At 45.1% G+C, this 25,778-nt stretch overlaps 1 protein-coding gene across 1 annotated transcript in view; it reads left to right on the forward strand.

Annotated features, from left to right (window-relative positions):
- LOC144159910 (steroid transmembrane transporter SLC22A24-like) overlaps positions 1-25,778 on the forward strand; it is a 67,973-nt gene that overhangs the window by 1,941 nt on the left and 40,254 nt on the right. The gene's annotated exons all lie outside the window — the stretch shown is intronic.

The raw sequence follows: 25,778 nt of genomic DNA on the forward strand, positions 1-25,778 counted from the left end.
CCACTCGGTATGTCCCCCGAAGCGAGATAAATTAGGTTCACATAAGAAGGCATTTCGTACAAATTATGCCGATATAATTCATTTTTTTCGGCCCCTCTATGAGCGTTCAACGTTATTTTGTATATTTTGCTATGGTTGTTGCTTCAGTACCTGAATACCTGTGGTGACACAGCGTGGGCTCTGTTGTAGAATATATTAGGTAAATAAACTCGCTCACTTAATCTTTTATTTAACAGATTTTTGTGTTTGTGTTTAGCGTTCTATTGTCAGAAGGCGCCCACAAAATCTGCGTCCGTTAAGTCATAGCGCGATAAATGAGCGGCCTGCGGGGGGAGTTGCCTCCGTTTAGATGATAGAAAGCCAATAGAAAAAAATTCTCTCGCACTTCCCCGAGGGGGAGAGTGTGTAAGTGCGAATGCACGGTTGTTGATTGTGCGATTACGGTGGATATCGTGATCTTTTGAATTTGAATGAGTCAACGATATAAGGCCAAACACCCGCAGTCACTGAGCGGAGAGAGGAGGAGGAGAGTAGCGCCCGCCGTTACGGCGAGGGCTACACAAGCGCCCTCACGCGTCGGAATGCGGATCGCCCGCTACGCGAGCGAGAGCTCTCCCGCCCGAAGTGGAGAGGAGGCGCCCAACACCCGCAGTCACTGAGCGGAGAGAGGAGGAGGAGAGTAGCGCGGGCCCATCTCCCCCCGTTGCTAGGGAAGACGAGGAGGAAGACGAGGAGCGCGCGCACCCGCAGCTGTTGCTATGCGGACGACGGCGGCGGACGATTCAGGCTCGCTTAAGAAGTGCATTCGCACTTAAAACTGCATAATGCATGGCGAGCAGACGACAGTGATGATAGGGCAGCGGCATTTTGGCGTGCTAACATGACAGTTAGAACGGGCAGAGCGACGCTCTCAGCCGAGCCTGGGAGGCACAATGACTCCGCTCGACTAAGGTCTAGAATTCATTACTATGCGTCTATAGACGCACAGCCCTTCAATGCTTATCTATTCATGAATCTCCGCCGTCACGCTGTAAGAGACCTTGGTGTGCTGCCCATGGAAGCCGCGGCGCGGCGCTCAATTGATTGGAGTTAGAGATGTACAGAGATGTACAGGGATGAGAAATTGAACATAAGAAAGAAAAATTTTTAAGATAATTCCCAGGGCAGTGCTTGCATTTTGAGGCTACAGCACGTTGCCTGCGAACTAAGAGTTTTGTGGGGAAGTATTCACAAAATGATGGGGTGTACGTGGTCAACGGAAAAGAAACAGAAACTATGCGGCACTTAGTGTTAGAATGTGAGGGTATCCATCCAAATCTACATGAAGGAAATATTGGGATTCCAGAAGCACGATATAGGATTTAGGGGGACACAGAGGAAGTTAACTTCAAGGCTCTAGATGGGACGAAAACAAGATTAGAATGCTGGTGGACGAAAAGCAAAGAGGGGAATATTGCCTAGGACAGTTACCACCTGTAACAGAAAAAAAAAGTATTTTGTGCATAATAAGCTTTTGTGCCTGCTCTAAGCAGCGCTAGTATTAAACCAAGAGTGTAAAACATGGGCAGTTCTTTTTGGTAAGATGATATGTCATCACCCCACTACAAAGGGGTAACCAATATTATTCATCATCATCATCATCATCATCTGCAGCCGGGGAAGTGGTCGGAGGGCGTTCGACAGGAAGCGGACGCTCACCGCGTTATCAGCAGTGCGCTTTCACTTCACGTGTCTTGGGGCTGCTGAAATGTACTTGGCATTTTGTGAGTGACGAAAAATTTCGTGTGGACGGACATGCTGTTACTGCGTTCCTGTCTGACCGTATGGCTACAGAGGAAGCGCCGAAACAACGTTGCTATTATTGGCCTGTGCCTCCACAGCCAGGACCGTGTAACGCCCCGCGTTTTCATAATGATGAATATTTGGTGGAAGTTCCCCCTCTAATCGTTATAATAGCGTAAATGAAGATAATCTGTCGGACAGAGTTTTGAAAAACATAAAAAACCAAAAACAATATTTTTACAAAAATTACCCGACGAGATCAAACATTTGCATCCTTTACATTTCCCCCCAAAACCGAACAATACGCAAAAGAAGTCCCCAAAAGAACGTCAGAAAGCGTGTGTATTAAAAATACAGTCATATTTGGCTGTAAGGAACTCACATCTTGACAAGTGGCATAAGAATGCTGCGCATTATTTTGTAAATGTTTGCACATTTTTTAGCTCTCCTTCTGACGCCGAGCTGCTTGCGAGATCGAAGCGTACCATTTTCCGAAAAAGGTTAGCGAATAGAGCCATTATTTACTGCACATCGGGGTATGTGAAAAATGAAGGAAGCTCTCACTAAGTCTTGAAGGTAGCGAAGCTGTACGAAACCTTAACGACCATCATGAACGTTGAGTCTACGATTCCAGCCGATTTGCTTCGTCACTGCCGCAAGGACCCTTACTCTGTCATTGTTGCTATAAGTGTTAGAAACACTTATAGTCATCTTTTTTGGGAAGTGCTAATCATTGGACATCACCTTGAAGGGCGGTACGCTATGACGTGTCTTTTCGTTCCGTGCAAGTGTTTGCCACGATTACGGCGAAAGCTGGAGTATATATATATATATATATATATATATATATATATATGCCCGGTTAAAATACCGTAGAGATACAGGCGAACGGGCAACAAACAAACTGTATTGACGTTTCGGCCTAGACAGGCCTTCGTCAGAATGGGACACGCCTTCGTCATGCTGACGAAGGCCTGTTGTTTGGTACCCGTTCGTCTGTTCGCTCTACAATATATATATATATATATATATATATATATATATATATATATATATATATATATATATATATATATATATATATATATATATATATATATATATATATATATATATATATATATATGGCCAATCTTGGCCCCCCTACCCAAGCGGATATCCTTGGCTTGACAGACATTCTCCGCATACGATGCGCGGTCGCCGCGAGGCACGCACGCACGAGCGCTAGGCATTTCTGTCGCTTTAGTTACTGCTGGGCGGTCGCCACGATGCCTGCGCTGACGTGGACGCGCTCGACACTTTTTTGGTATTTTTAACTGCGGACATGAAAAATTACGGTTTTCTAAACAGCTTCGCTGTTAAAAACAATCTCACATTGGCTTGGCGAATTCGTTGTGAATGGAGATAATTATCGCGTCAATGTGTGCGCAGGCATTGCATACAGAGCAGACACCTCCGCAAATGTTTTTTTTTAAGTGCCTTCTGATTTTTTTTTTTTGCTCACAGAAACAACAAGTTTTCGAGGACAGCGGTTCGCTCATAATTCTCAGCGAGTGAAGGTGAAGCCGAGCCAGTGAGAGCTGCTGTGGAGATTTCTTTTTATTTTAGGGGCGAAGCTCCTAAAGCCATGGGTCTGTCCATCCGGTCGCTCTCGGAGATGTCGCAAAGTGGGCCGCGTTGCACGCGCAAGAACCGGCTGCAACCGGCAGCGCAAACTCGGCACCGCGAGCGCGAGCTTGTCTGTGTTCGCCAACGGAGGCGCGAGCGCACGTGCACTGCGAGGGGGAGATCACGCAAGAGATCACGCCACGAACGCAGGCAGTCGTTCTCGGAGATCGAACGAGACGCAAGGACGTTTGCTCGTTTCCTCTCGTCTTGTTCGGGCACAAGTTCGCCCTAAATAAAAGTTCTTTCTTTACCGTTGTGTCCCATCCTACGTGACAAATTGTGGTGGAGGTTCGGGGTAGTCCTCGATGGCGCGGGGTCTTTCACCAGGTCTGGGCCTGGGAGCATTGACTCCGAAAATAAAAGTTGATTTGTACAATGTACGCACACAGTCTTACGTCTTTCTTAATGATGTAATGGGCGAACTTTCACGGGAGAGTTACGGTTACCGATGATCTCCCCCTCTCGAGCTTCGCCCCACCTATCATCATTCATTCCGTGGATATGGCATGATTTTTTTTGTCTTCAGTTTCGACACTTTGTTTTCCTTTCCTCGGGGGGGGGACGTTGTTGGTTGCTTTGTAATCCGGCAAATTGCCGGGCCGAAAAAAAAGAAGTTTTTAAAAGCAAAGCCTTCTTGTTTTGCGGCGGCCAATAGGGCATCAGCATCCTTGTTATATAAAATGCCTCGTCGCCATATTCCTGTAACAATGTCAACTAGGTTATTATCACATGTAAAATAGATATGTATAAATGTGAACAGATAAATGCTCGCTGTGAAAGCGCTTCAGTGAGCGCACGCGAAACCAGCAATGTACAAGGCCTTGAATTTTTTTAAATACTTCAACAGATGTCCCCATTCGAAAGTTTAATTCTACAACCAATTTGTTTCCTTCAGAAACCAGAGGCGCTCGCGAGACTAGTTTTTGTTTTGTAGTGTTCAATAATGCCAAGCCAGCTTTCAGCGTTTTGAAAAATCCCACCATGACCCCGTATTGGACCTCAATTATGCGTAAAAGAAAGCATTGAAGAACCTGATTTCGAACACAGTTGGAAAGAAATTGCCCACCCGTGCAAACTTTCCCTTTGGCATCGCATCATATGTCTCTAATGCTTTTCGCACGGGGTTCATTCCTAGCAGGTGGCCTAAATTAGTTATTCATGTCCCTCACTATATCCAAGTCATTGCATGTAAAATATGTCTTCAACATTGGCGCCTACGGCATTCAAGCACGGAGCACCACGGCCAAGCTATTTAGAACTTCGACGCGCGGTAATTTTCCCTAGTAGCGAGCAGCGCCGTTTCCAGAGGTTCAATGGCTATTCTGTGAAATCGATTTTTCAAGGTTGAGAGCTGCAGCTGGGAACGGCTACGAGGAGCGCTGTCAACAGTCGGGAAAGAATTTAGACAATATCGGAACCCCACTTCCCCTAAGTCTGCCACCCCCGGGGACTTAAAAATTTCGCAGAATCAAACCCAGTAGACAGTTTTGAGCGAGCGTTCTGCCGGATGCGGATTCCCCGTAAGGGCTGCAGTTATGACACGCAAAAGTTACAGATATGCAAAACACTCTCCACGAGTCCTATGACTTGTTCCGCAGAGTGGGTGCATGCTGGGAAGGAGGGAGGTTGAATGGCGGAGCCCAACGGGTGCCCTAGTTAAACACACACAAACAAAAGCACTCTTGCACAGTCACACAGTCGATCAGACTAACGTCGCCGCGCCGTCAAGGGCTGGTTCAGCGTTCTGGCAGCTCCTGCATTTGCGAGATGTTTTGGGCCGTGCCGAATTCTCTAAGCCGCATAAGCGGAGCAAGTGGTCTTCCTCTACCAGAATCAATGCTATGTGAAAAATATCAAGCGCACTGCCGCGCTGTGCGCAGCCGAATTCCGCGCACCACGACAACGAGCGCACAGTAACTCCTTGCGATATTTGTTGTTTTGAAACGTGAGGAGAACAACCGACAATTCATGTTTGTGTTGCGAAGGAGAGAAACAGTTGTGAAGCGAATGCCGTGAAAACAGCAACAATTCACTGCCGCCTAGCCATGTCATAAATGCAGAAGTGTTTCAGGTTGGAATCCGCTTTCTTGGTTCCTTTTTTTTTTAAAAAGGGACTGAATTCTCTAGAATGACAACCGTCATTTTAAACGATGTAGTATCGGCGGGCAAATTTATGCAGTCTTCAGTTTGGAAGTCCCGTACACAGGCTAAAAACAGTGGAGAGCATGTAAGGCGTGTACCTGAGATCACCCGCTCAATGGCACAAAAGTATTTGTAAAGGGCCGCGCACAGCGGGCATGGTTTTTTCTTTTTCAGCACAAAACATGCAGGGGTTCGGCAACTGCATTCAGACGCTCACTAGTTTAGCATTCCCTGAGGCCGAGAAACGCACGACCTACACGTAGGGCGTTTAGTCTAGGGTGTCTTTATTTTTTAGTTCCCAACTTTGGGCTCGCGCACTCGTAATCCCTTCGTATTGCGAACCAAGCCAAAGCTCGCCGGCTCCCTCTGCAGTAGGCTCCGTTTTCCTATGCGTCGCAGCAGTCAACACAAGCAGACAGTCTACCTTTCAGTCTTCCCTTTTAACACCAAAGCTGTTAAGCAAATCGTTTGTGTAGCGTGTCCGCGTATTGAAATAACAAAAAAAGGCCGAGTGCCCGTGTACGCCTCCATCGAACGTCCATTCACCAAACTAGGCATACCCACTTAGGGAGATTGGCCAACATTCGGCACAAAATATCTTCAGCGTTATATCTTCTCATCACAACACTACTCGTAAAACACGTCTTAGCGTGTACTCCCCTCGTTCGTCCATCAGGGTCCCATGAAACGCAAAAAGGCTATAGGGAAACTAAAATTGGCTACACAAGACGATTCGAACTTCTTAGACACGTATCAGACAAGCAGTTATTAATGGAAGCCGTCTTGAAGAAGTCTTGTAGCTGTGGTACTGCGGAGCTTATAGCCGTGTATTAGGGTGCTTGGAAGGGGTCTCCCCAACTTCTAGCAGGAGTTCTCAGCAGCTTGTTGACGTCCAAATAACGTCTTTTCCAGCAGTTACAAAACCTTTTCAAGAGGTTTTAAGAAATTCTTATTCACGTTTACTAAACTTCCGTGGTGACACCCGCTAAATGCTTTCTCTGTAAACACACGCAAGTCTTAAGTATTTCTACGAGCTGTCGTCACAATTGGCAAACCCTGCATCTCCTTCTGGAACACACACTTTGCTCGCTAATCGTCTGAGAAATATATTTGCTGTAACTGGCGCGCAGTTTAAAAGATACTAGGAGAAGAAGGGGTGGTCGCTGTGGAGAGTTCTAGGACCAACTTTTGGACATGTCACTTGTTTACGGCTGGGGGCAATAATCAAGCCCTGCATGTGTGAATAGATAAAACAATGAGTGCGAAGCACGAAAGAAAATGATGTTAGCACAACATAGACAAGATGGATTCGCGGAAATTTAAAAGAAATAAAGTGTTTGATGCCAGCTTTGATTTCACCTCAGTGAATACTTGTTTTATCCTGCATTCCACAAAATGATGGCAACTTCAATAAGTTAAACTAACCTGTGATATTTCAAAAACCAAACTTTTTTAGTACAAAATTCGCTATACGTGTTAAAGCAGCAAAAACTGCCGCAGGAAGCTCTTACAAAGACGAAACTTCAACCTCCAATGACCTACTCATTCGTGAGCCTTGATGGTAATTTCATGTGGACGGTATCAGGAGTGTTGCTCGTTCACACGTATCCCGGCGTCCTTGTTTCTCGCCTACGCCCATGTTGCCCCATGACAGCAGGATCTGTAGCTATAGGAAATGTACCGTGAAAGTCATCAGGCAGAAAGACAGCTACCAGAAAGCAAGTACAGTAATCCCTCATCAACTCGAATTTCGAAATATCGTAATATCGGTAAGTCGAAAGTTTTTTTCGCATTGCATTTACCTCCCGTAGGCGCCATGCATTTGCCCCCCTTACATGGAAATGTTTTTTTGGGGGGGACCGCAGATATCTCAAAATTTTCACAAAGAGGACAGAAGGCAAAATTCTGCAGCAGGCAGAGGAAAAGGTAGTTGTTCGAACGCTTAGTTGCCACTGCACTCCGAACGCAGTTGTGAATGGCAACTTTCCGCTGTATCAGGAAGATGTTCCCGTTACCGGAACGCTGTCCGACGCCTTCATCTTTGAGAGAGCTGTGGTCAGTTAAGCTGATCCTTAGGACAAAAAGGGGCTTTGAGAAACGCATGACAAATAAAAAAAATATTTTGCGGCTCCTTCACAAAAAAGAAATGACTTGATAAAAAAAATCGCCACGAATCATGCATTTTTATTGATGTTTTGGTTTTGGATGCCCGGCTGCGTTGGGCGGTGATACTGGAGTTATCTGTGGGCGAGGTGAAGCGCGTGATTTATTCTCCATTTTTAAATGCGGAGCATTTCTTAGGCTCCCCTGGTCCTCCTTCGTTGATGGCGGCGCCGTCCACACGCTCACTGCGCATGCGCAACTCTCCTCCTTACACCCACAGCTCCGCGATACTACACTATAGAAAAAGGAATAGTTAGCGGCGCCCGGTTTCGATCCCACGACTCTCTGGCCGCAACGGGAGGTACGCGGAGCTCTTCCCACTACGCTACAAATCCGGGACAGGAGCAAGTGCTACGAACACGCCTTATGTCCTTGACTCATTCAGACTACGTCAAGAAGCTACTGATACAAAGAAGGCACGCGAAGCTGAACGTCAACGGAAACGACGAACTGAAAACTTTAGAGGTTGATGCTGAATTTCCAGTGGGAAAGCTGTGGCGGGAACCGCCACGCGCCTTGCAGCTCAACCAGCCCCGTCCGCAGCGCTTCTGATGCTGATTGTGGCAGGATGCCCCTAGGGATTGGCCAACCAAAGAATCCACCACAAGATAGCTTCGTCTTTAACTACCGTCGTCATCTTCCCGTAAGGGAGCCGCCAAAGAAGAAGGAGGATAAGACAAAGCTGCGAAGAGGAGGGCGTGTACATTGGTCTCAGCCGGTGCACCAATGTCAACAACCTTTACCTCACCAACGCTGATGGAGACTACCGATTCTACCACAGAGACAACATCGATAAGAACATGATGGACGAGTTTCGGCGCCTCGAGAACCACCGCCTACTCACCGTAACACAACAGCACTTGCGTGCCTTTGCCACCGGTGTGGACCAGGACGCGGAATTCCCTCTGGCGCTAGTAAAAACCGGATCACTCAACATAACGGCAACACAATGGAACCAGACGGAACCACCACGATGCTTCGCATCCTCATCAAGGTTCCCCACGGGAAGATGGTGTAATTTTTTTATGCCGCATGTCCTATCGCCTTTGATAGGGAGAGTGTTTTGAACTAACGTCACCAGCCTAGAATATTCTTGTGTGAACTACAGTGTTCTGGGTCTAATTCCACGGTTAGTAGAACACTCTCGCTGGAAGATAAACGTCCATATAGAGAATGCCTCGGTAATCAATTCGCCGACAATCGTCTGCACGCGTCACTTTATAAGACTGCTGGTTCCCCGCCTCTGTATTCTTTTAGTTGTTAACGGAGCATAAGTTCGCTCCAATAAACTTGTTTTACCTTCGAGTCAACTGCGTCGCCTTTGGCTACGTGATATCTGGTGAGGTTCTGGGTATGATGACGGCGAACGGTTGAAATGGGAGGGGCCACGGCTTGTTTATTAAGATACCCGTCAATCTCACGTGGTCGTGGGCAAGGGTAAGGGCGGGTTAAGTCGATGGAGAAACTACGCAGTCCGAATCTCTTGCATGGGCAGCGACGATAGATGTGGTGAGCCCCACCACAGTGGTAGACAGATGACAATATTCCGGTATTTGCCACAGGTCTCTCTTTCTCAGCGTCTGCTTTCGGAATCAGGGGATCGGGCGGGGGACAGTGGGCGGCGGTACGCCGGGGCCTCTTGACGACCTGTTGGAGCTGGGCTTGGTCGACGAACACCTACGGAGTATGTCATAGCTTGTGGCTCGCGGGGTACTTCGGATAGTGTAGAATTTCCCAAAGCGTTTTGAGCTTCTGCCCTGACCAAGTCAGTCAGGGAAGCGACTTGGGTTGTGGCGTCGTCGGGATAAATTTCCGCAGCTCCTCCCTCAGCACTGCACGGATGGTCTCGTGTAGTGTGGCGGTGTCGGCTCCGATCGTCTCCAAAATTGACGCATTTGCTGGGTGGTCGTACTGCCTCGTTCGGACTTCATACCTCTTCTCCATCGCGGCCTCGTCACACACGAATTCAGCCACCATCTTAGGAGTGTTACCAACAAGACAAGCAAAAAGCTCTTGCTTTACCCATCGCATCAGGAACGTAAGTTTCTTTTCTTCTCTTATTTCCGGGTACGCACGGCCAAACAATCTCTTAATCTCCTCAACAAAGATCACTGCCCCATCGTTGGGGTGGTCCGTACGTATTTCTAGAAAACGTTCGGCTCGTTCCTACCAACGGGGGCGAACATTTTAAGAAACTCTTTTTTGAAGAGAGTCCAGTCAGTCAGGGAGATTTCATGGTTCTTGGACCAAGTTCCAGCTGCATCCTCCACGTAGAACTACACATGCGGAAACGTTTCTCCGTCATCCCGTCTGTTAAAGATCCAGGTGCTCTCCACTTTTTCAAACCAGTCCTCAGGGTCTTCACCGGGGGATCCGCCGAACAATGGTGGCTCCCGGGGATGTTGCAGGACGCTGGGAGGAGTGGCTTGTTGCACCATGTTGTTGGTTGCAGCAGTTTTTATCTTGGTTGGTTCTGGTAGGAGACCAAACTCGGCTGGTAAACCTTGAAGTCAGCGGCTTGCTCGGCTTGAGCTGGCTTGTCGGTTTCCAGAAAACGTAGGGAGCATGAAGGGTGCGTACCCAGCACCTCCACCAGATGTCACGTCACCAAAGCAGACGCAGTTGACTCGAAAGTAAGACAAGTTTATTGGAGCGAACTTGTGCTCCCCTAACAACTCGAAGAATACTGAAGCGGCGAAGTATGCATTGGGTTTGTTTATTTGTTTTGGTGTTCCTTGTTTGTTTTGCTATTGTTTTGGTTTGTTTTGGTATTCTTGGAACAGAGTCGTGGGTAAATGATAGCATTACGGATGCTGAAGTATTTCCGGACGGGTTTACATGCTATCGGAAAGATAGAAACAGCCATGGAGGAGGAGTGTTCATATTAGTTCACAATAGTGTTTCGTCCTGTAGACTTAATATTGACGTGGGCGACTGTGAGGCTTTTTGGTGCCAGATTAAACTAATAAATCAAAAGGTACTAACAGTATGCAGTTTTTATCGTCCTCCAGACTCGTCGGTACAACTGTTGGCGCGTCTTGCGAACATGATCGACGTTGCGATGATGGACACTACGATAATAGGCGGAGACTTTAATTTGCCGCACTTTGACTGGGCTAACCTCAGTGGTTCGACCGGTAGTCTGAATCGGGAAATGAAAAATATAGTAGAAATCTTCGCTTTTGTCAAATGGTGCTTGCGCCCACGCGTGGAGGGCATACTTTGGATCTCATCTTGACTAACCAACCGGAGCTTGTCGAGACTACTCTGGTTATCCCAAGTTTGAGCGATCACAGTGGTGTTTTGTGCGAATTGTGCATCCAATATGTGAAAAGTACAACTGGTGCTAGCAGACATATTTAGAATTACGAAAAAGCGAATCTAGCCGCCATCAGTGAAGCACTAGATGCGTACTTCGTAGTATTTGAAACCGAAGCAGAATGTAAAACAGTAAATGAGATGTGGATATTGCTTAAGAAGAAACTGTTTGAACAGCGTCAGCAGTTTGTGCCCTCATGGGTGCTAACGCCGAGACAAAATAGAAGGAAGCCTTGGTTCTCAAAAACATTACGAAACCTATCAAATAAAAGGCAAAAGGCGTATGATACGTTTAAAAGGGCACCTACAAAGGAATATCGCATAAAATTGGCAAAAATAACGCAGGGGGCCAAAGTGGCCATTCGCTCTGCCAAAGAGCTCCCAGACAGCACAGGACTGTTCGGCCTAAAACAGGCCGGTGTACTTTTGCCGGTGATTTTCTGTCCGGCCGTTCTCCGGCAGCCATGTTCGGCCCATGTCCAAATGTGGGCCTTTTGGCCGTATACGGCCGTACTCCCATGGCTGTCCAACGGCCAGTGTCCGTCGGCCTGTCGACCGGCTTACGGTCATACGGCCAGATTCTAGCCGTAGGGCTCCGGCCATTCCAAAGCCACCCGTGTACGGCCGAAGTACGGCCGCCGGAGGACAGCCGAGATGCGGTCGTCGGACTCCAGCCGGACCAAAGCTACCGAAAATACGTCCGTGCTACGGGCATTGGAGTTCAGCCACAGTACGTTAACTGTACTGAGGCCGGTCACTGCATGTCGCGCAAGCAGATGACTCATTCGCGCAGTGCAGAAGCAGCACAAACCCATCATTTTGGGTCCAATGCAGCCACATAAAAGTGCGCTCACGCGCAACCACCAGCCGTCAAGCTTTCAGCGCAGCCTTGCTTAATTACCAGCCTCAGTTGACAGCAGAATTCATTTATTAAACAGTGCTCACAAGTTGTCGTTCCTTTAATTGCTGTGCCTCTCTTACTGCCGAACACAGAAAATATTCAGTTCTTTGTAGAGCTTGAATAGATGTATTGTCCAGGTCCTGATATCCTCTGTGGGTCGGCTTACCTGTAATAAACGGGGAAAGAGGAGGGGGGGGGCGAGGGCGCATACTTTAGTGGGTTGAATTTCAGACAGATAAATTGCGCCGCTTTTAGCCAATTTCTTTTAGGGCAATATTCCGGAACACTTTCATGCTATGACTACATAAATTTATTTTTATAACAGTTGCTTGACCAATTTTGATATATATAAAACCGGCGTGAATGCCTTTACGAAGCGTTTTGGTTCTCAACAAAACACTCAGGAGCGCATTTAATATAACTCCTTCACAAAAAAGTATGTCCAGTTTTTGCCCATTTTTCTTGGAAAGACATTTTCTACTCGATCAACTTTTCTGATGATCTTGCGCAGGGCTGATCCTACGAAGGAGCGAACAGGTACTTTCATTTTCAATCTATTTTAATGTTGTTTTCATGAGTATACGTCCACACCACTTAATAATCCAAAAGAACTTAATTTTCTTCTAATGTCATACTACGTTAAAAAAATTCTAGACGCGTTGCGAATGACGCCCTGCTTCAGGTGGCTGCAGTTGTATCCCTCTGTGTTCACGCAAGGAAAGGGGTAAAATTAGAGTTACATAATTTGTTTCAAACCAATAACATAGCAATGGTAGCATGCATACAGGAAACCTTCCATACTGCAACGAATAGGCCAATAAATATTTTATTTTGTCAAGGTTGAATGCGTAGGGTTCTCAACCCGTCGGGGGCAAACTTGCGCCTCTGGAAGTTTATTTATTTATTTATTTATTTATTTATTTGTATGTTTATTTATTTTGATTTGTATATTTATTTATTGTTTTATTTATTTATTTATTTATTTATTTATTTATTTGATGCCTGCTTGCCTTTGCATGCATTACAGAAGAGATACATAACACTAAGCATTAAATATGAGACAAAATAACAAAATAATTCTACAAAGCGCGCTGAAAATCGTCAATATAAACAGTTAATGCAATCATACGTGGAAGCTAATTACACTGCAGTATTGATGTAAAATAAAATGAATCGCGCAAGGCGTCACCTTTAAAGGAAAGTTAATAATTTGCTTTAAGCTAGCGGTCCCACTTTGCGATATGTAGAATGGCGCTTGGACATACTTCTCCCCTTCTATTCCTGTTTTCGAATGATAGATATTACGAAAAAAGTTCAACCTGTGGTTCCGTCTGTGATCTTTCACGTCCTGCCATTTTAGTTTACTTTTACTTTCTCTCATGCTAAGTTGAGCGTGCCAATTACCTAATACGAATCGCACTGACATATTATGTTTTCGAGCGTATCAACCAGCTCTATGGCGTAGGGATCCACGAAAACACATGCGTACTCCAAGATTGAGCGCACATAAGTGAAATACGGTTGTTCTTTTCAGTTAGATGGAGGTTCACTGAAATTTCGTCTCAGAAAGCCAAAAACATATGCAGCCGTAACTTTTATGGTGTGAACCTGCCTATTTAACCTCTAACTATTCCCTAAATAAACTCCTAGGTATTTATATTCCTCGGCCGTCGTCACAGCAGCATAATTTACGATATACGTATTCAATTGGAATGAAGGTTTTCTTGTAAAGGTGCCGTTAACACACTGTTTAACATCCAAAAACTTTTCCGAATCAGCACACCAGGATGTTATTAAATTCGAATAAAGCTGCAGGTATACGGAATCACGTTCATTCGCTATAGTCCGGTAAACTACACAGTACTTTTGAACAAAGCTATAGGGCCAATAGTAATAACTATGCGAAAACCGATTCATTCAGTTCATAGGATGAAATGTACTACGCAGAAGGTGATATGGAACACCATCATTTGCTTTTTTGCAGTCCAAGAATATACAGTAAACCACTTTAAGCTTATCTATTGCAAGAGCTAAATCGTGCGTGAACTCAACAATCTGCGTTGAGCAAGAAAATCCTGTCAAAATCTGTGTTTGCTAGGATGCTGGCGATTATGTTTAACCAAATGAGTCATATCCCAGGAGTAGCTAAGCTCACCTTCAAACATCGGAACTAAATTAACAGCTAGGCTTCGTCAGTGACAAGGCTGTGTTGTTATCGCAAATTTAAAATATTTTTTTTTCTAAATATGCAGTTGTAAAATCCCATGAAGTAACATAGTGCAGGGCATGAAGTTGATCCTACCAATGCACGAGCGAGTCTCTTCTACGTTTATCACCAACGTAATTGTAAGCAGAATAACTTGCGCTTTTGCTCCCACTTGCCTTTCTTTGGTGGGGAGTCCTTGACATGGTGGCGGTTTAGCTCCTGCGTGGTTGCCGCTTGCTCGACGCCCTTGAAGGCCAGTTATTTTGGTGAACCATCTCCATCTCGGATCGGACATCTCTGGCGGATCGATGTCTCCAATACTCTCCATTTCTTGAGCGGGCGAATAGCCTCGACATGATGCGTCGACGAAGCCGGCGGCAGAAGCGTGGTAGCGGCGACGACTGGCGAGGCTTAGCTCACCCGTCGGTGTGGCACAGTCTTCTTGTGGCAATAAATGACATTTCGATGGCCTAAAAGGTTCCCTGCTAATGTCCAGTGAGTCCATGCACCTTGCCCGTTCACCGAGAACACTCATTACTGTTTGACAAACGATGTTCGTTCATTTAAAACGTAGAAACACGGAGCGGATGAAAAACGCGTCCCCGTCGTTCGGCTCCCTAACGGCTTTTTGTCCCCCCAGGAAAAAACCGGTCGGTCTCCTTCCAAACACGTCTGTGCATGAATTCTCGGCGCCCATGCGCGAGCCGTTGTTCGGCTGTATGCCGTTTGCCGAAAAAAGGACGTATAACCAGATACCTTACGTAGGCCGGTCTCCTCTTGAACACCGGTTGCCAAATATTCTGTTGCCATTCGCTTGCCGGAATTCGGCCGAGGACAGCTAACCGAATGCAAAACGTATATTCTGGGGCCGTACGTCCGCCGGACGCGCGGTTCACCGTTAAAACAATGAATGCACGGCAGCCGCGCTCCGGCCGGTCTCCTTTCGAACACCAACTGCCGCAAGAATACGCATATTCTGTGGCCGGTCGCCTGCCGTGCTTCGGCCGATTACCGCTTCCCGAAGAAAAAACGGATGCCCTAAGGCCGTACTTCGGCCGTTCTCTTTCTCAACATCGGCAGCCGTAAGAGAACTGAATATCTGGCAGCCGGTTAGCTGCCGTTGTGCGTCCGGACACGGGCGGACGGAAAAATGCCGAAGCACTGGTTGCCGAATGTTGGCCGTTCAATGCATGATCAGTGGCTGCCAGAACCTGGATGCTGGCCGGACATGCCAGAAAGCAGCCATAGACGGGCCGGTCTTGGGGCACACTTTCTGTGCCGCCTGGGGTCCTTTTTCAGGACGATGCAATCGCGATTAACACAAAACCCAAAGGATTTTTAGAAGCACGTAAAAAGAAATGGGAAAGACATTGTGTCCATTCCGTCCTTATCTGTAAATGGTATTGCCGTACATGACGATGTGGGAAAAGCACAGTGTCTTAATCAGTACTTCAGCTCTGTTTTCAGTAGCTCGTTATCAACCGGCGGTAAAAATAGGCATGTTCAATATAGTGGTCTAAGTGAAATGGGTGACATCGAGATCAGCACGCGTGGTATTGAAAAATTATTAGAAGGAATAAATATTCCCAAATCGGGTGGCTCTGATGGCTTATCCAATAGCTATCTGAAACTTTGAGCGCGATCACTTGCCCCATACTTGAAAATTATCTTTGAAAAATCGCTAGCCGAGTCCTCAATCCCACACAACTGGAAGCTTAACTGTATAGTCCCAATTCATAAATCGGGTCCTCGAGACAATGTTGAGAATTATCGACCGGTATATTTCACGTGCGTTGCCTCTAAAATTCTTGAACATATCTTATATAAGAACATTGTACAGCACCTAAACGATAACTCCCTCAACTTACTCAACTTACCGAATTCGCTCACGATATATCTCAAGCTTTAGATAATAAATCAACTGTAGACTGCGTGTTCTTGGACTTTAAGAAAGCTTTCGACACTGTGTCCCATAGTTTGCTTATTGACAAAATGACTACATATAATAATAATCCGCAGATAGTAAACTGGGTAAGAGCGTATCTTGACTCAAGGAGGCAATTTGTCGTACTAAATGGAGTATGGTCAAACTTGGCGGACGTTACATCAGGCGTGCCACAGGGTTCAGTTTGGCTCCGCTTTTATTCTTAATTTACATAAATGATATGACCTGAGAAATTAATTTTAGAATAATGGTTTTTGCAGATGACTGCGTGCTGTACAGAGAAATCAAAGCAGATGAAGATTTACCTGCCCTTCAATGTGATCTTGACAAAATCAGTCAGTGGTGTTTAAAATGGAACATGACTTTGAATATACGTAAAACAGTTCATATGAGGTTTACAAGAAACAGAAGCCTAAATGAAATCTCTTATGTTATGAACAACGAACCGTTATGTCAAGTAACGGAGTACAAATACTTAGGTGTTTATTTTACGTGCAACCTTACCTGGCAGCGCCAGGTTGACTATGTGGCAGCTTGGGCGGGTAGGGCATTGCGTTTTCTTCGTAGGAATGCGAAAGACTTCCCCTTAGAATCCAAAGACCTGCTCTGCAAGGCAAACGTAAGGTCCATCATGGAATATGCATGCACAGTATGGGATCCGCCGACAGTCCGCGATAAACAGAAACTGGAGAGGTTACAAAATATAGCTGTGCGCTCTGTTTCCAGCAGATCAGGTGTTGGATTTAGTTCGACCGTAGCGAAAGACCAGCTAAACTGTGATTTGTTGAAAACCTGCCGCAAAAAATTTCGATTAAAACTTTTTCATGCAATTTATCATTGTCAAACAGGCATAGTGCATGAAAACTATCTCTTGCCTCCCCATTGTACATCAAAACGTCCAAATCACCCATTTAAGGTAAGGGAATACTTTTGCAAAACTCAATCGTTTCGGTCGTCTTTTTTCCCCCAGACTATTCGCGACTGGAACAACTTGCCGTATGACATTGTATCGGTTATACCAAATGATTCCTTCTTTTCGAAGTTGGTGTAACGCGTTTGGTTGTTTTGAGTGTTTTTCTATTTGCGTTGTAAAAACCAAACGATTTTATAGGTGCCTATTTGTGGTGTATATCTGCATTGTATAGATGTTTTGTGCGCTTGCAATGCCGTAAGGCCGGTGTGCGGGCAACAGCAACCCTGTATTATTTTCTGTGTTCTTCCCCCCCACTGTAATGCCCCTGGCGCTGTGGGTATCAGATAAATAATAAATAAATAAATAAATGAATAAATAACAGCGTGCCGACCCCGAGTTACTCGTCATAATCGACTACCTCGAAGGACTATATGTCGCCGTGCCTGGGGCCTTCAAGCGCAACTTACCACTATTCAAAAACTCTGTCCTCCTGAAGAAAAATTTCATCCCTGGAACAAGAAAAATTATTTTCTTGTATCCTGCAGAATAATCCCTGCACACCTTTGGGACGAAATTTTAAAAGCGTGCCACGGGGACCAGCCATCCGGACATCTAGGTACAGCACGATTAGAAAAATCAAGGCGAAGTACTACTGGCCCCGCCTTACAACCGATGCGTACCACTCCGGAGCTGGCGTGACTGCCAGCGACAAAAAACGCCGCGGATGAGACCCGCCGGGCTTCTGCATCCGATCACCGTCCCATCGAGGCCCTTCTAACATATTGGAATAGACCTTCTGTGCCGATTCCCTACGTCACGATCCGAGAACATGTGTATTGTCGTAGTGAGCGACTACATGACGCGCTACACAGAGACCGCCGCTCTTCAATGCGGGCCTACACAAGAAGTCGCAAAGTTCTTCATAAACCAAGTTGTGCTGCGACATGGAGCCGATGAAGTCTTAATCACGGACCGCGGAATGATCTTTACTGAGTGGTTTATGGAAGGAGTCTTACGCTACAGCAACACGGATTACCGAATGGCGAAGGCGTAGCACCTCCAAACGAAAAGAATAACGGAACTTTTGAACAAGACGATTGCGGATACGCCGCCATGCTTACGCACGTAGAAGACGACGACTTCAATACCGACGTCTAACGATACCTTAAGGGTGCGGAGGTAGCCCGCCAGCTCGCTTGAGTTTGTGCAACATACCAGCAGCTAGTGGATGCCAGACGCTTTAATATCCGACGCCGAGACGCCAAGTACCACCCAGGTGATCATGTATGGGTTTCAATCCCATCTAACGACGCGACTCAGTGAGAAGCTTCTGCGACGGTATTTCAGACCCTACTGGGTTCTTCGACGTGTTCCCCAACTTACCTCCGTGGTGATCCCTGGCAGCGATTTCGAAACGTCCCGACGACGCACGTGGCCTGAAGGCGTACACGTGGTTCGCATAAATCCTTACTACACAAGATGATGGACTCTTTTTTTTGGTGATGTTGTCTGTTCGAACTGTCTGTTTATTTGAGCATCGGGTCAATGCACTTAGAAAGGGGGTAATGCCGTGAAGCATGCATTGGGCTTGTTTATGTTTTGGTTTTGCCGCCCGACGGCGCCGCGCTGTGTAATCGCTGTTATCTGCGTGCCAAGTGAAGCGCTTGTTCCATTCTTTATTTTTTATGCCGAATGTGTTATCACCTTTGATAGGGAGAGCGTTTTGAACTAAAGTCACCAGCCTAGAATAATAATCTTTGAACTACAGTGTTCTGGATGCAATTAGACCGTTCGAGAAACACTCGCGCGGAAACATAAACGCCTGCAGAGCGAGTGCTGCGGTATTCGATTCTCCGACACTCGCTTCAGCACGTCACTTTGAAGACCACTGCTTCGCCGCCTCTTATTCTTGGAGTAGTTAGAGAAGCACAAGTTCGCTCCAATAAACTTGTTTTACCTTCCAGTCAACTGTGTCGTCCTTGGCTGCGTGACAATATGACAAAATAAAAGATACCCATCTTATACGTCACCCCGAAAAACCAGACTAAACAAGAAGTGCCCGCAAAAGAATTTTGAAAATACGTGTTAAAAAAGCAAAAAGGAGTTAACCGTGTAGATCCATGCATTTCTACAAAGTGCAGGTTTGGGGGAAGTAACACCCGTAATCGTTATAACCACCCAAAGTGTCAAGCAGATTTTCGAAAAATCAACAAAGAAAAAATGGACAAACATTTGCAATTGTCACCTGCCAAAGTCACAAATATGCATATCGTACACCTCCCCCAAAAACACAAGTATAAACAAAGAAACTCTGGAAAGGAACGTACAAAATGCAAATAAAAATAGCTATAGTGAGCTAACGTTATAACACAATGCATTACCATAGAAACACAGATTTGGTGGAAGTAACACTTCTAATCGTGATAACAGTGTAAACGGAGATATTTATTAAAGAAACTTTCAAGAACCAGTCCACACAAAAATTTAAAAATTCACATAAATTCTTCAACAGAATAAAAATATATGCATTTTTTGCATCTACCCAAAAACAGAATAATAAACAAAAAGGTTTCCAAAAGGACGTTCCAAATGCGAAATAAAACAGCGGGAAAGACAAAAAACTGTGTAGTTCACTGGAGTTCTACACAAATTTAGATTTGACCGAATTTGCAACTTTATTCGTTATGGTGTATGTGGAAATAGTCGGTCAGAAATTTGAAAAGCGAACAAATGAGAAAAATAGAAAAATAAATGTAAAACAATCAATTTTTTTTTGTTTGCCCTCAATCCACCACAAATCTTTCAGCAAGTGAGAAAGGGATCTTTAACTCCATATTGAACTTATACAAAAAATGTTCTGAAGCCGAAACATGCCAAGGGAATCATTTAGGCTCTACTCGCCTTGGGCATCTTGTTATGTCACTGTTATTATTCCTAGTTTACGTTCACTGGCATTGTCTCTGCCGCAATTACCAAAATACTCTTATATCGAAGACCGCTCTCTTCACCCTAAAGGTCATTGTAAAGCTCCCTAAAATACCGTAAAATGTATAGCCCGACCCGAGAACCGTGAGGATAATGCGGCAACATATGTCCATTCTCGAGCACATATACTCCGGGCCACTACCAAAAAGGGACATATTTCACCTGCCGTTGCTAAGACCACAATGGTGCTCAACTACACCAAAATGTTGACACATTACCGCAAAGAACAAAAAAAGCATCCGTCATGGCAGCCGCACCTTACACAGAAAAACGCCAGCTTCTTTCGCAGCCTGCAGAATAATAAATATCCTCACTGCCCCCTCCTCCATGCCATTGACTCCACCTGATACGTCACTACGCGTATATTGTGCCCCCTACTTGCCACTGTGTTCCATCACGTACGGAAACGCCAACATCTCACGACACCCCTCCCAAGATCGCTGCTTAGTACAAGCTCTAGATTGCGTACCTGGCCGGCCGAGAGTCTGTCACCAGCAATAAGTGATGAAGAGAACTTGGATGTTCAGTTGAAGCCAGTGCATCCTGGGCAGGGTTGTCTACCGCCGGGCTGGTTCCCTAACTTGAGCACTTGATGCTCGATTATTAAAAATTGTTCAATCACTCGTTAGCGTTGACGGCAGTGATCACTAAAAAAGACGCGCGTACTCACAAATTTTCGCTGTAGTAATTTTGAAATAGTCGCTAGTATTAACTAAGCGACTCAAAATGCCAATCCAAATTATATGTATAAGATTGAGAACGAAGTCATCTTTTTATCTTAAAGATGGTGTCCCTTCCCAACTATTTTACTCAAGATGCATACACAGGAGTTGAAACATAAGAGCCTGATGTCGAAATCAGGTTTCAAATAGTGTGCGACTTTGGTTGCGGCTGCATCAGATAGCGCGCACACCGTGACGTTTGTTTTCCCATGCCTCGTGCTGTAATAGGGTGCCGCGCGCTTCGAAGACACATGGAGCGTGCGAACCTTTTGTTATCAGACACCACAAATACAACACTAGCCGTATAAACATCACGTAACGCAGAAGTAAGCAAGAGTTTGACATATTTCTCATTTACAATTTGGGACCTATAAAAGAATGCTTTGCACATTTCCTATTTTCTTGTCTTAAGAAAATTTGTAGGCTAAAATTATATATTACCATGAACAGTCTACCTGCCGCGAAACCTCCCTGGTTCACGATCGGTCACCTCACTGCTGTTCTCAATTTGCTTTAATGTTCGCAAACTCTGATAGCAATGAAAACGAAGATTTATTGGTTGATCAGTTGTTTTCCGCCATTACGGTAATGCGCACACCAACAGAGTACTTTGTGTGAAAGCATGCAACGAGTAAATAATGCCTAACCAGCTATAAAAGCCCATTGTCGTGTATGATTCAGATGACGCACTGGCACACAATTACATGTAAAGACGTGAGTGGGCGACATCAATTTGTTTTAATGTCTCTTAGACATTCTTGCTGGACTAGTATCAATTAACTGATACATAGTGCAACAAGCACAGCGATTCGACTTAATAAATGTAAACGTCAGAACTAGAACCTGGTAGATAAACCCCTGTTATTTCTCTTTTCGGCAGATTCCCCAAACGAAGCACAAGGACGAGGCAGATCTTGAGTTCGTTTACGGCCGTGCATCCGCTACCGCAATTTCATTATCCTCACGCAAAACAGAATAGTTAGAGATCTGCAGTGCCTCCGCGTCTATCTGCCGTGTAGGAGGCGGCACATAGTGGCTCTTCCAGTCCAGGTACGCCTTCCTGTAGAGCCTGCGTAGGTTTGAATAGACATGTGTACTTGACCTTACGGCTTCCCTCATAAATAACTTTTATATTTCTTTATTTGAACAAGTTTTAAATATTTGTCATACCTGACGTGCTTCGAACATTGATGAACGAAGTCGGAACGATTTGGCATGTTCTAGTGCACGTTGTATGCCAAGGAAATATTTTTTATTTACGAGCTGTCATTTGCGCAGACACTCACGGGGAAAAGAGGGAAAAGATGGACAAATGAGAAATTGTGGGGCACAATATGGCGTGATCCCACATTGAGCCTAGACGAAACACGTAGTCCATAACGTGATCGTATTTCTTTACAATGCCCCCTTTTCGTGCGGGGCATTCGGAATAAATTTTAAACGATTGGCCACTGCCGCTTAAATCCCGTCACTGGATTCAGCAGGGTTTCCGCGTTACGAGTGGTCGCTGTACTCTATTACATGAGGACGTGAATGTTTACAGCATGTTTTTTTATGCTAAGGTGGAGAAAAATATTAGAATGATTAACAACGTCTTTATTTTAAGCTAGCAAAGCTGAGCATAGGTGTAATCTGGCAGACGAATATGCACAAATCACTAGACTTGCCTGGCTGCACAGCAATTTCTCGAACGATGAATCTCCGTTGAACATGACAGATGATTATACCATTCCATGAACATTTGCTTCTAGTGGCACAGTACAATCGAGTTATCAGCGAATTCGTAGCTGTTACGAAGTCATTCGAAAAAGGGAGGCCTTATTAACACGATTTTTATTAACATTAACAGGCCTTATTAACCCAATGGGCAGTGATTTGAAAAGCACCGGAGCTCTTTTCTTGTCGCTCAATTTACATGCGTCGTAACAACACCGGGGAATGATTATTTATACTACTTTTCAAGCGTCACCTGCACGCGACAAACAGTCAACGTTTAATAAAAACGTGTAGTCTAACAAACTATGTACTTTATATGCGAGTTTATTTCGTGCAGGGCTTCTAACAGGGTGCACTTCTCTTTGAGAAAGGGGTTGTCGCACCACTACAATATAACTTCCCCGGAAATTCCTACTAGTGGTTTCTCCAATGAAGCGAAATGTTGAACAAACATAGAGTTTGCAGATTGTTGTGCCTGGTGTTTTATGTTCAATAACCAATCAGGATTACACAACCTCATGCACAAGCATATTTCGAGGTTCTGGTAAACGTTTGTGCAAGGCTACCGGAATAGACATGCATTTCTGTATGCTACATGTTTCTAAAAACCCAAAACATCAAATTTTTCTTGAGCAGATTCCCGCAGAAACCTACCAGAGGCTGAAAAAGGCGAAACCCAACCAGGTGAAGCTTTGTACCACCAGCACCAAGTTAAGTGGCAAAGTCAGAATCCAGGAAGAGTGCGCCAAGGTCTTGTTGGCCTGAAGCCATGCAAAAGTGAGCACCAGAATGACGCTGAGGGCGAAGAGAACGCTGAGCAGGAACATGACGTGGTCCGGAAAGTGGTCGCTGTCACTGAGCCACTCCCTGAAGGTCTGCGCGAATGGAAAGAGGTCGACTTAGTGGGCACCAGATGCAAAACCCATTAAAGTTCGAAGTAAACGAACACAACACGGTTGTTATTATTATTTTTTTCATTCATTCAAGACAATCCTCATAACAAGCTTGTCTTGGGTGACCTGGCTATAGGCAGAATTAACGCATGACGGGACACGACACCCATTCAACAACTGGAGATAACCCATCATGCAGTGCACTGTGAGCATGAAACATATTGACAAAGGAAACCAAATTGCTCAACTACGCACAAAACATGCCGATACACTACAAGAGCATCACACCGGGAAATCTTTTTTTGAAAACATACACGCAATAAAGAGTTCATTTTTCGGACAGTGGAGATAATATACCATAATACTGATTGTTTTACAGCAAAAGCAAAGTAATTTATACCAAGTCAAAAACTAAACAGACAACCAGATCAGAAATCACAGCGACCGAAAGATGACCACAAAGTTAGGAGATTCTCATTCGATATAAAAACCAGACAAAGCAGTACGGTGCTAAATCAGTTTTTCGCAAGGCAAAAAGCTTTCAGGGTTTTTTAGAACTGTGTTTTGAAACATAGGTATGTAAGAGATCTAAGATCACAGGGCACGGATTCAGTAACCCGGGTATTTGAGAAGCCAATCGCTGCTCCCAATAACCCGTCCTTGATTATGGTTTCCCGATTATTACACTACTTTGACTAATTGACTAATTGAATTGAATGCGGGTATCAGGAGTGGGTTATGGGGGGTACACCTTCAGGGGGGAACTGGGGGGGGGGGCATTACAAATGCCTGCTTGGTACAGTTTATAAGATAAAGACAGACAAATTTCTACAAACATAGGGACAAGAACTTCGCAAACAAGGATTTTTTTCAAACTGAGTTACAGCCGTTCAGAACCATGTGAATGCTGGTATGCTTCACAATTTATGGGAGCACAGCAGGTGGACGCAGAAGTTTGGACTAGTTGGTGACAAACCATCTACGTGGGAAAAAGAAAGGACGGGCCTTAGAAATCAACTGGAACGAGTGTGCGTGGGTCTCCTAAGGCTTTCGCATCAAATGCAAAAGACTTAAGCGCTACATTTTGGCAAGTTTGGACGTTTTTATAGTTGTTCTTCTCAGGTCAGGAAAATTCCAGCAGTGTTAAAGAGTAAAAAATGCATATACTCCTTCGATAAACACATTATTGATGCTGCTACTGGAAACATGTTTGTTCCGTAACTTGAAGGTTCGAGGTGCATCAACAATACTGAGTTCGCCGTTGTACCTTCTTCGAAACCAAGCGGATGATGAAGTCGTACTGGCAGGCCGGGCAAGTCTGCACTCCGTTCCGACTTACGTGCAATACCACGCAGTTGGCGTGGGCTCGGTTGAAGACACCTGCGTTAGAGCGGGTGAAATGCACGTTCTATACCGCACGTAGAAATCGAGTACAGGTAGCGCACTCACGTTCATGTCACACGGCGCGGTAAGTAACTGTTTATCCCCATATACATGCTTTATAGCAAAAATAAAGCCCTTTTTCAAGAGAAAAACGGTTATTACACCAAGTTGTATCAAAAGTGTCGGAATGGCAAAATCGGATTGACGTCGGCTTGATAACATGAGAGACCCACGTTCCATTCCAACAACGCGAAGCTGTTCTTTCCCGAAGACCTCTGGGTGCGTCAACAAGATAAAAATTTGGGCTTGTTGGTACATTTTGTCGTCTTGTGGTTATTCCTTGTCCCGTTCATTGTGCTCTTTCTGGTGTCTTTGAAAATTTATAGCGCATCGTCCTCTGTTTCTTCCTTGTCCGGCCCGTTGCTCTGTTTCTTCATTGATGTGCCCGCGCTAATCATCATCATAGTTTTGAAACGTACCTCGTGTGAAGTTGGCGTTTCTGCATTGCGTTACATAGCGACACCGAACGCAATCATTGAAACATAAAAATCTGTGCTTGAAAAAGTCAAAATAAGCTTGTGCTGACAACGTAATATCGCAGTTTTCAGCACTTCCGGCTGAATGACATATCAAGATATGCTAGATGGTTCATTCTAGAGGAGTTCAAAATTCTGCCAGCGACGTGTGGTTCCCCTTGATGTCATGCTATTCGCGCTGCTTTGGACTCATATTTTTCTTTGGTCTTTCGGCAGCGTACGTATGTCTCATGTTTGCATACACATTAGTACTGGTTTTGGAACTTTTGTGCGCACGTATTTTAGCATGGACCTGGGAAAGGACCGGTAAGCATGTTTGCTTTGCTGTTTTTTAGCGACGGGAAAGTAAACACCATTATTTATGGCCCTTTTTCGCCTTATGTATAACCCACAATGAACCATTTATGAGTGCAGTTACATTTATACCTCCTTGCACGTTAAGCATTACAGCACAGTAGCTAAGAATACTACCTTATTAAGAGCCTCGTATAGGGTTCTCAATTGG

Source organism: Haemaphysalis longicornis, unplaced genomic scaffold (assembly GCF_048455015.1).
Source record: "Haemaphysalis longicornis isolate Haplotype H1 unplaced genomic scaffold, Haemaphysalis longicornis Haplotype H1 scaffold_10, whole genome shotgun sequence".
Lineage (NCBI taxonomy): Eukaryota > Metazoa > Arthropoda > Arachnida > Ixodida > Ixodidae > Haemaphysalis > Haemaphysalis longicornis.